This window comes from Priapulus caudatus, unplaced genomic scaffold (genome assembly GCF_000485595.1).
Source record: "Priapulus caudatus unplaced genomic scaffold, Priapulus_caudatus-5.0.1 Scaffold58, whole genome shotgun sequence".
NCBI classification, from domain to species: domain Eukaryota; kingdom Metazoa; phylum Priapulida; class Priapulimorpha; order Priapulimorphida; family Priapulidae; genus Priapulus; species Priapulus caudatus.
The window spans coordinates 246,162-258,116 of NW_014577119.1; the positions used below are offsets into that span (position 1 = coordinate 246,162).

General features: G+C 47.6%; 1 protein-coding gene across 1 annotated transcript in view; it reads left to right on the plus strand.

Annotated features, from left to right (window-relative positions):
• The first annotated feature begins 3,116 nt into the window (after positions 1–3,116).
• LOC106821077 (oviduct-specific glycoprotein-like) overlaps positions 3,117–11,955 on the plus strand; it is a 24,471-nt gene continuing 15,632 nt past the window's right edge. The window contains exon 1 of the mRNA XM_014825723.1: positions 3,117–3,318. The gene's annotated coding sequence lies outside the window, so the exon portion shown is untranslated. The remainder of the gene's footprint in view (positions 3,319–11,955) is intronic.

The window sequence follows — 11,955 nt, forward strand, 5'->3', positions numbered from 1 at the left end:
GTAGTGTGTGTGTGTGTGTGTGTGTGTGTGTGTGTGTGTGTGTAGTGTGTGTGTGTGTGTGTGTGTGTGTGTGTGTGTGTGTGTGTGTGTGTGTGTGTGTGTGTGTGTGTGTGTGTGTGTGTGTGTGTGTGTGTGTGTGTGTGTGTGTGTGTGTGTGTATGTATATATATATATATGCGTGTATATGCGTAGTTGTTCCAAGTTATGATATAAATGTTTTGTTTATCACCATAGATGGTGGATTGATGTAAATCAGATATGGATATAATAAACTAGTCTTAAAACATGAGACAGGCGCCAATATTTGTATATATTTGTATGCTCCATAATGTAGGTTATGTGTGCGGTGATGCTGATAAATAAATATTATATAGGATATGCATAAGAACCGTGCAGCGACAGAAAATAAAGAAAAATCCGGAAAGATTTTAACAGATTATAACAAGAATGCGCTCCGCCGCAGGCACGGTTACACGGGTAGAGCTAGAGTCAAGGATGCACGAATGCGCAACGAAAGAACCGATTAGATGTCAGTCCTATGCGTTTCGGGATCTATAGTCAGGGTCGTCTGAAGGCCAAGGCCAATATTGTCCGCACGCGTTGCAAGCATTACTCCCCCTCGTATGTACCTGCACGTAGTCAGTAGCCAAAATATTGTGATAACCTAAATAATCTGTCGTCCTTCCGCGTCCAGGTCGCGCCGTGATTGGCTGACAAGAATAGACTGCATTTGTAAGCCGGACAGACGACAGAGGGTTCTCCCTAATACATATAAAATGTATTGCATTATTGACGCGTTCACTATCAAATAGCACTAACAAGTATAAACATCCACTGATAATGTCGTTGGGTAGTTGCATTAAAAAACAGAAAACAAGATAAACAGGTATAATATCAGGAGCGAATAAAATCCAGCGTCTGTAGGTGTACTTACTCCAGAAAGTATGAATACAATATTCACGCTTCGTAGTCAAATATGCCATCGTCCCGCCGTCTATCGGTAGAAACAATAATTATTTGTAAACGCGCATTGACAGCACTGGGCGTAGCTGCAACATTGGTATACTGCGCTTAATTATGGTGTTCCAAAATTGCCATGGCGCGTCGTGTTTTTTATTCCTTCCTCAATCACGACGTCGCCCTTGTCAAACACGACGTCGCGCATTTTCAAACGCGACGTCGCCCTTGTCAAACACGACGTCGCGCATTTTCAAACGCGACGTCGCCCTTTTTCAAACGCGATGTTGCCCTTTTTCAAACACGACGTCGCCCTTTTTCAAACGCGACGTCGCCTTTTTTCAACTACGACATCGCCCTTTTTCAAACGCGACGTCACCCTTTTTCAACCACGACGTCGCCCCTTTTTCAAACGCGACGTCGCCCGTTTTCAAACGCGACGTCGCCCTTTTTTAACCGTGTTCCATAAATGCCATCGCGCGGCGTGCGGCCCATCTAATTTCGACCACTTTTTGCGATACCTCCCCGTGTGCATCGCACCTCATACGCATTTGGTGTTTAAGCGGAGGTGATCCTACTGAGTGGCATAAGACGTACATTATTATGAGCACATTGTGGATATAAAGACTTCTGTCATTATAACGTATTGGAAATTGTTTGACTGGCACATAGCCAGTTAATTGTACTCGGGAGACCACAACTACATAGGTAATTTCACTAGATTTATAGATAAGCTGTTAAAACTAAGAAAAATAATAAGACAATAAGAATTTATACAATGAATTTCGCAAAATAATATTTACTCCTAAAACAACATTTCTTAACAAGCTTCTTAGCAAGCTTCTTTTCTCCAAACCAAACCAATTCAAATATATTAACGCTTCTAACACAAGATCACTACAACCGCATAACTACACTCGACCGGGTAGTTCATGCTGTCTTTTCTCTACTCTCTGAACTACTCTACTGGTTTCTCTCTCTCTCTCTCTCTCTCTCTCTCTCTCTCTCTCTCTCTCTCTCTCTCTCTCTCTCTCTCTCTCTCGCTCTATCTCTTTCCGTAATCCATACGCGCGCCGCTCTTACACACGAACTCCCAAAACAGGGCGTCTCTGCCTCCTTCACGTCACGTAATTTTACGACATTATCACAAAATTCAGTAACCAAACGAGCAAGCATCTTCCTCGCTCTTCGCTCCTTGGCTAAAATACTAACTGCGCAGTCTGACTCGAGCGACAGAAGACACTTGACCAGTAGCCGGGCTATTCCTGACCAGATTATTCATCCAGCCAAAACAATGACACATCACGTCATCAAAACGAGGTCAATCAGCCAATCGCTGGTACTTCTTCGTGAAACGACTCTATATTCATCCAACTTTCCATCTCGTGTTACTCAATCGGCTATCATGCCTATAGCAGGCCCAATACATTGTTACTGGCATGATGGCATCTGTCGCTGCGTTCGTGTAAACTGCATGATCACACAGTAATTACTTGATTGTGGTATTTCTCTCGATAACGAAACGTTTGTTTTATTAGGCGACAGTTTTGCTGTAAATCTTGTTACATTACTGTAGCGCTAGCTTGTATGAGGCATGATAAGTCGAGCTACTCCACGGTATTTTACTAATTAGGCCGACAAATGTCACCGAGCTCAATGAATTCGCGTTGAATCTGTTCAAAGTCTGTAGTGGTATTGTATAGATTTGCGTTATGCCTCGGAGTTTCTCCGCTATGCGAGAAGCTCGACACAAATATTCTTTAAAAATACTTGGAAAGTTTCTGTACATGCGCTATATGCGCTTAATTTATGCTAAATGACGTCAGAATCTATATCCAGGCCTTTTAATCTTGCGCACGTAACTTGTGCCACATAAAGAATCTAACGGTTTATGATTTCTAGTTGTATGAGAGGCATCCACTATACATATATAACGTCGAATAGAATAGCACACTCGAATGGTATTGCCACAAAACATAAACACAGAACTACGGACGTAACGTCGCACACATGAAAGTTGCCCTTTCATGGCGTTCGGTGCCAGCGAAGGGGTCAGCGCTGCAACGGATAGCGGTGAACAATAAGTCGACGGCTGCTGTTGCTGGAACCTGCTCGCTGTAGCCACAAAAATATCCCACTTACCTGCAAGACATCGTTGCGCGCGGATGCCCATCTCTCCAAGCGCGCGCACCTGCATGCGCACAGACACGCCTTCACGAAGCGCTCACTGAACAGAGCAGAAACGCTCGCACAGTGGCACACATCAGCACAGGTCAGGTGGTCAGGTTTACATCCGCACGCATTTGCATGTTATTATATACGTTCGACTGCTCGATTGGGACACATACGGACCGAAAGCAGGTAAGACGATGATCAAATATCTATAGTCCGTATCTAAAAATTATATATATATATATATATATATATATATATATATATATATATATATGAGTACTAGGTAACAGTTATCAGCATAACATCTCACACTTACACGTCTGCACTAACTGACCTACCAGCATAGTGATAATGCATACTGATAGCGGCGTTAAAATGGTTCTTAGTTGGCGGTAAACCATTGTTGTTACTCATACTGTTTAAAAACCTTTCGACACTTGCTAGTCGGCGAGCGGTTGCATGTGTGTGATGTGTGTGTGTGTGTGTGTGTGTATGTGTGTGTGTGTGTGTGTGTGTGTGCTGTGGTGTGTGTGGTCTGTGTGCGCTGCGTGCGTTCGTGCGTGCGTGCGTGCGTGTGCGTCAAAATACTCACGTCGTGTCGCCCGGATTTTGTTTGCATCAAGAAACTCAATATCAAAGCATGTTTGATAATTTTTTGACTCATGCGTCAAAATACTCAACCGTGTGCGCCTCGCTAGCTGCGTCAAATTTACTCAAACACTGTACTCACAGCGTATGCGTTTAATAATTTTAAAGATGACTGCGCCCAGTATTGCTGGCGCACAGTCACGTGAATCAGCATTACCACCTTTACAACCTTGAAGTAATTTTTACTCACGTTGTGGCGGCCGGACAGCGTGAAAATATTTGCTTGAAGTATTTATGACTGCATGCATATTTTACTTGAGTAAAATACTTCACGTGTGCCGCCGAGCCTTGTTAAATACACGGTAGGACTACAGCGATCGCTCCCATTAATATACATAATTATTCTCATGGCATGAAGCTGTACCTCGCTACTAATACTGGAGCCCGGGAAGTGGAACATGTGAGAAATATTTTTATCTCATTAAAACGAGAAATTATCACATTAAAACGACATATTATCTCATTAAACGAACATAATTATCTCATGTAAAACGAGATAATATCTCATTAAAAACGAGGATTAAGTATTCATTAAACAAAAAAAACGACATATTATCTGCATTAAAACGACATATTATCTTTTATAATACTACATTAATATTCTCATTAAATCTCGCTACTCTGCTCTACATTGTCTTACCAAATAGTTTTAATATTAGGTAAGGAGCCGACGATTTGAACCCGACGCAAAAGCGCGCAATGGGCGAGAGTGAATTAGAGAGGGAGAGAGAAGAAGGCGGGAGACAGCGACAGAGAGAGGCGAAGAGAGAGAGAGAGAGAGATGAGAGAGAGAGAGAGAGAGAGAGAGAGAGGAGAGAGAGAGAGAAGAGAAATGCTGCTGCTGCTGCTGCTGCCTGACTTGCCTACTACTGCTGCTACTGCTGTTAGTGCCTGCTGCTTACTGCCGCCGCCCGCTGCCGTGGTGGGGTGCGTTCTGCTGCTGCTTGCGCGCTCGCTGCTACTAACTCCTGCTGCTGCCTGTGAACTACTACTTACTGCTCTGCTGTCCTGCTGACCTACTACTACACTACTGCTGTGCTTGCTCCTGCGGCTTAACTGCTGCTGCTGGCTACTATACTAGTATACTACTCACTAACTACTACTACTACTACTACTACTACTAACTACTACTTACTACTACTACTTAACTTACTACTACTACAACTAGCTTCGCTGCTCGGCGCTGGCTGCTGCTGCTACGCTGCCTGCTGCTCGACGTGCTTACTGCTGCCTGCTAGACTAGCTGCTCTGACTGCGCTGCTGCTGCTGCTGCTACTACTGCCTACTGGCTGCATGGACGTGAGAACGTGAGCCCTATAAGCGCTAATCTAATCCGAATTAAGCTGTTCGTCCCAGGTGTAGCGAGTGAAAACGATACATAGATCCTTTCGCAGCGTTTCGCGCAAAAGGGCTGATCATCCCAAAGCACTCACCACACACATACACACACATCACGCCATGCACGCACAGGCACACATACACAGCGCGCAGCACGCCACGCACGCACCGGCTACCGCGCACACACACAGGATACAGCACGCGCAACGCGCACCGCACACGCACACACACACCACAGCGGCGCACACACCACACACTCACTTCACACCACACACACTCACACACACGCACACACACACACACACAGCACACACACACACACACACACACACACACACACACACCCAAGCCACACGCAACACACACTAACCTCGATCGTCATGTCAGACGACCGACGTCACCAACCCCACGGCTCTAATCTCTCGCCATCGTCTCTCCTCCTCCTTCTTCTCACCTTCTCCTCTCTCTCTCTCTCATCTCCTCCTCTCGTCTTCATTCTCTCTCTCTCTTCTCTCGCCCTCTCCCTTCCTCTCTGTCTCTCTCCGCCACCTCTTTTTCTAACCCTTGGTTCGACCTTCAGTTAACGCGACTCTATTTCATGCGAACAGCATCCATAAGCGATGACTCACAACCCTAATCGTACACCGCATGACTTCATACCTCATCTCAAAGCACTCCTCTACTCCTTTACATGTGTTACACTGTCTCTACAGAGCACGCCAACGATCTTTAGTGTATCAAGTCTTCCCTACGCTTCCCTTCATCCTTCCATCCACGGCTACCTCCTCCTCCCTTTTTTATCGACCCTACCTCCTTCCATTCGTTGCCATCCCTCTTCTATTTGCACCACCGATCTCCCCAACGTTTTCCACCGCCGCTGCCCTATGCTACCTATCTTCCTCCCATCATTCCTCTCACCCCCATCTTACCATCGCTCCCTCCCCATTCATGTACAACTCTTCTCTTTTACTCTACTGCCATTCTGCTCTCTCTCTCTTTCTCTCGTCTCTTTCTCATCTCTGCTCTCTCTTCTCTCTCTCTCTCTTCTCTCTCTTCCTCTTCTCTTTCTCTTTCCTCTTTCTCTTCTCGCCGCTCTTCTCGTGAATGGCGCATCTCTCCGCTCGCCCGAACCCATTCTCATGCTTAGCTAAGTGGGTGCCTAAACCCATCAAAGGCAAACATTTGCCGCGACAATGAGAGCGAGCGGGACGAGCACGCACGTGATGCGGGGACGGATCTCTGAGAGAGGGAGAAGGCGGAGTGAGCAAGAGAAAGGAGCCGAGAGAGGGAGAGAGAGAGAGAGCGATGAGAAAGAGAAAGACGCGAAGGAAAGAGAGAAGGAAGAAAATGATAGAGAAATGAGAGGGGGAGAGGAGAGAGAGAGAGCAGCGAGAGATCGGGAAAAGAGAGGGAGAGATGAGAGATGTATAATGGGCCTCTTCCTACCTTTTATACCTCCTTCATATACCTCGCTCCCATGCCACGCCTTCCCCATCTTCTAACACCTTCTTCCTCTCCTTCCGTCGCCTCCTTTACTCGCTCCCCCTCTCTCTCCCGCTGCCTCCTACACCTCCTCTCCCTCTCTCTCCCTCACCCCTACACCTCCTTTATCTCCACGCCTCACACACCTCCTCTCTCTTTACCTCGCTCTCCGTACCGCTCTCTTTACCTCGCTTTTCCCCTCTTTCTCCCGCCGCCTCCTACACCTCCTCCTCTCTCTCCTTGCCTCACAACACCTCCTCTCTCTTTACCTCGCTCCCCTCTCTCTCCGCCCCGCCTCATGGACCTCCTCCTCCTCTCCCTCACCCTACACCTCCTCCCTCTCCACGCCTCACACATCTTTCCTCTCTCTTTACCCTCGCTCTCCCCTCTCTCTCCCGCCGCCTCATGCACCTCCTCCTCCCTCTCCCTCACCCCTACACCTCCTCGCTCTCCCCGCCTCACACACCTCCTCTCTCTTAACCTCGCCCTCCCTCTCTCTCCCGCTCGGCCTCATGCACCTCCTCCTCCTATCCTCATCCCTACACCTCCTCCCTCTCACGCCTCACACACTTCCTCCTCTCTTTTTATCTTCGCTCCCCCTTCTCTCCCGCCGCCTCATGCACCTCCTCCTCCCTCTCCCTCATCCCCTACACTCTCCCTCTCACGCCTCACACACCTCCTCTCATTTTTATCTCGCTCCCCCATCTCTCTCCCGCCGCCTCACGCACCTCCTCGGCTCCTCACCCTCTCCTCATCTTCCCCTCTTCCTAGCCAACCAGCGGCCATGTGAGATTCCCCTGTGCAGCGCACACAGCCGGGCCGCCAGCAGCAGCGCATATAGCCACAGGCTATAGGACAGCGTATAGCACAGCGCTATTAGGCACAGGTATTAGCACATTGCTATAGACAGTATAGCAGACCACGAACCTCTCCTTGCTCGCGACGGCGCCGTGCAAAGTCGTTCGGGTGCTCTAGGGCACGCGCGCCCCCTATACAAACTCTCCTCCTGCGAAAGTTCCTGTTGGTACAGTCCTTGTTTCCCGGCTCGTTCACACACTCCATTCTAACGCCACACCTCGTCTCTCGTGCGCAAGTTCTTGTATACCCGCTCTCTCTCTCTCTCTCTCTCGCTCTCTCTTTCTCTCTCCCTCTCTTACTGTCTCGCCATCCTGTCTGCGTCTCTCTCTCTCTCTCACGCGCCTACTCTCCCTCGCTCTTTCGCTCTCTCGCCCTCTCCTCCGCTCTCTCTTCTCTCTTTCTCTCTTTCTCTCTATCTCTTTCTCTTTTTCTTTCTCTTTTTCTCTCTCTCTTTTTGTCTCTCTCTGTCTCCCTCTCTCTCCCTCTCACGCTGCGCGCTCTCTCTCTCTCTCTCTTTTTTCTGCGCGCCTCTCTTCTCTCTCTCTCGCTCTCTCTCTTTCTTTTCGCCGCGCTCTTTCTCTCTCCTCGCGCGCTTTCGCCGCTCTCGCGCTCTCTCTGCGAAAGGCGGGCGCAGCAGCAGTAGAGAGACCGAGAGAGAGAGACGAGATCCTCAGAGTGAGCGAAGCAGAGAGAGAGAGAGGATGCAAAAGAAAGAGAGAAAAAGGCAAGCAGCAAGGAGGCAGGCAGAGATGATGCGCGACGGACATTAGAAGCGTCGCGTAGGTGACGTTTCGTCGTCTGAACGAGTCGCAGCGTTAGTTGTGTGTTGTGCGCTGCGTGTGTGTGTGTGTGTGGTGTGGTGTCGTGTGTGTGTGTGTGTGTGCTGCGTGTGTATGTGTGTGTGTGTGTGCCGTGTGTGTGCGTGTGCTGTATGTGTGCGCGGGTGTGTGCTGTGTATAATGTGTGTGTGTGTTGTGTGTGTGTGTGTGTGTGTGTGTGCCGCTGTGTGTGTGGTGTGGTGATGTTGTGGCCGCCGTGTTGTGCTGGTGACGAGACGGCCCCCCAACGAGCCCAGTAACATCGTCCGCTAGGCCCCGGACCCCGTGGCTGCTGTGTGTTGTGTGTTGAGTGTTTTGGGATGACAGCCTTGGCGAAACGCTAGCGAAATGTATGTATCGCTTTCACTCGCCCACACCTGACGAACAGCTTAATCCGATTAGATTACGCTATAGCTCACGTTCACGTCCATGCAGCAGCAGCAGTAGTAGTAGTAGCAGCAGCAGCAGCCAGCAGCCAGCAGCCAGCAGACAGTAAGTAGTAGTAGTAAGCAGCCAGCAGCAGCAGTAGCCAGCAGCAGCAGCAGCAGCAGTAACAGCAGCAGTAGCAGCAGTAGTAGCAGCAGCAGCATCAGCAGCAGCAGCATTCTCTTCTCTCTCTATCTCTCTCTTTCTCTCTCTCTATCCTTTCTCTCTCTCTCTCCCTCTCTCTGTCGCTGTCTCCCGCCTTCTTCCTTCTCCCTCTCCTATCACTCTGCGCCATGCCCACGTGCGAGTTCATCATCGCTCCTATCCTAATAATAAAACGATTTGGAAGGATGTAAGCAGAGTAGCGGAGATTTAATGAGATATTATGTCGTTTTAATGAGATAATATGTCGTTTTAATGAGATAATTATGTCGTTTTAATGAGATAATATGTCGTTTTAATGAGATAATATGTCGTTTTAATGAGATAATTATCTCGTTTTAATGAGATAATTATGTCGTTTTAATGAGATAATATGTCGTTTTAATGAGATAATTATCTCGTTTTAATGAGATAAAAATATTTCTCACATGTCCCTTCCCGGGCTCCGTATCGTTTAGTACCCTACACACCTACAATACATTTACAACCATGCGAGAACGATTTCGCGCGCGCACGCATACACACACGCACGCACACGGATATGCAACTCCGCTTCGCCGACTCGCAAGTGTCGAAAGGTTTTTAAACAGTATGAGTAACATCAATGGTTTACCGCCAACTTAGAACCATTTCAACGCCGCTATCACTATGCATTATCACTGCACATTTTGGTTTCGATTTCCTGTACATGTACCAAAAGTGTAATGTTTTGTAACGATGTCCTATTTGATAACGCATACATGAACAGTAATTTTCAGATGCGCGACTAACGTGGAGGGTAGCGGATGCTGTGTAATGCATGGGTGACACGGGTGAATTATTCTCCATGCGGTACAGTGGGCTTTTTACAGTAATCGCTCTTGCCTTTTATGACTACGTTTATCAGCAACTGTGTGCGACGAAATCATGTGGAATCTCATCCCATTACGGATCTTATCCAGAGAGACATGATGCAAGGTTGCGTGGCACAGCTTTGCTGTTGATCATGAGCGCTGCGCGCGGCTGAGACGTGCAGTTCCGCGGGATATGCGCACGCAACCGCGGGGATGTTCAAGTATGAAGCGCTGTCCGCATGCAGTGGAGACGTGCGCCAAATTCGAGGCCCGCCGCACGTCTCCACAGCGGTCAGCGGATGGTCTGTAGTTTTAGAAGATAACAATGAAGACTTTCTTCTAAATAAGAACTATCGGCGGCTAAATAAGAGCAATATACAGACCTTTGAATTTCTTGACTAGTCAGTCAAAGGGCTTGTTGGGGGTCCATTATGCACAGCTTCCAATTGAAATGGCCCATGAAATTGTCAAGTGGAATTGTGTTTTTCAGAACCCCAAAGAAAATGTCTCCCTCTAACATGCACTCCCTCCCTGATCAATCACGCATTCAAGTGTAAACAATAACAGAGATGAAATTGTGTTGAGTTTGTGGCTCTTGACGCACGTGCATCGACGTACAAGACTGTTGAAAGCACAGGCACTTGGAACGTCTTAACAAAAATAAATATTCACACAATTTTTCACAATGATCGACCGCCTGTGTGCAAAATAGGTGAACGTATGTGAAACGTATACGGTTAGTACTTAATTACTGTGACATATCCGTGACTAACTGACACCACTAAATTGGTAAAATGTTCCATGCACCTTAAGAAATGCTCAGAAATTACGAGGTTATCATCGCAGAACTCCCGAACACCGTACGTTACAAATTAAGCTACAAAACAAACATACCGTACCGTAACAGCTACCGTACGTAAACAAACATGCGTGTTGCGAGGTGCCTGCCTCCAATATCCATTTCGAGGCCCGCTAAGCCAAGCATAAAGCGCGCGGGCAAGACGTCACACACAGCTACGTTCATTGGCCAAAACAATCGAGTAGCGCGGTTAGTGATTTTCGGAATTATTTAATTTGAAAAAAACTTCAATGTTCAATGAATGACGCACTCGTTCACTTCCGACAGCGAGTGAAAATGCCGAAAATTTTCCACTTCGATGCGAAATGCATCGGCCGGGCATTTCATTATTTACGAAAAGTAAACAGGCTGGCGAAAGACAGTAGTTACAGTAACTGGTCACGTCGGTGACGCCCCATTCATGCCCATCAACGAAGAAGGCGGGGCTTATTCTGATTACGGAGATGCGAAAATGCAACAGAAGGACGTAGTGTGCTAAACAGCGTGTTATTTTCGTATTTGTGGCAAACTCTATCGTAGGAAACGGTTCTAGCATAGCAGAATGCCCTAGTTCCTGAGATCGGTGATTTGGTGGTCCAATGGACCCCCATCTTAAAATTATAAAAAACTGGTGCGGCGTAGGCTGTGATTGGAAGACACAAAGTGTCAATCCTCGGCGCGCCTCGTCATTATGGCCGCATCACGTCAATGCCTCAAGCACACACCAATGCACACACGAACACACGCGCACCTGCACGAACACACAGTTACGCGTGCATACTCAACACACAAACATGCACGTACGTGCGCACACGCCCCCATCTATCTACCTGTAAACCTGTTTCCTACTCTCTCTCTCTCTCTCTCTCTCTCTCTCTCTCTCTCTCTCTCTCTCTCTCTCTCTCTCTATCTCTTTCTCTACATTTGTCTGCCTAACTGTCGTCGCTTTTATCATATCATCGTGTGCACTTAGCCCTGCAGAGAACCCTCATCGGCGTCAAAGATACTACTACATTACCCCGCAGCAAATTACGCATTATTACGTGTTCCGCAGAAAACCGGTCTATACTTCAGTCACGCCGGGGGGAGGGGCTGAGCATGCATGAACGTCAGGGTCGCGCTCTACATCTACACAAATAAGCCAAATCAGAAAGTACCCGCCGCCATATTGAATAGATAATTGGGGTATAAACCTCCAGTTTTATAACATGTAGTATAGGATATTCACGCGCGTACTAGGATTTTAATTTTAGTGGGGGTGGGGCCGGCAATGAGCACTGAAGATGTGCGAAGCTCTCGAGGAAGTGTGAGGAGATTGATCGACGCATTAGCCATCAACATACTATCATAGCCAAGCCATACAATATTTTACGGCAAACCGGATCGCGCACAGCACGAACATACACACAGACAACACACA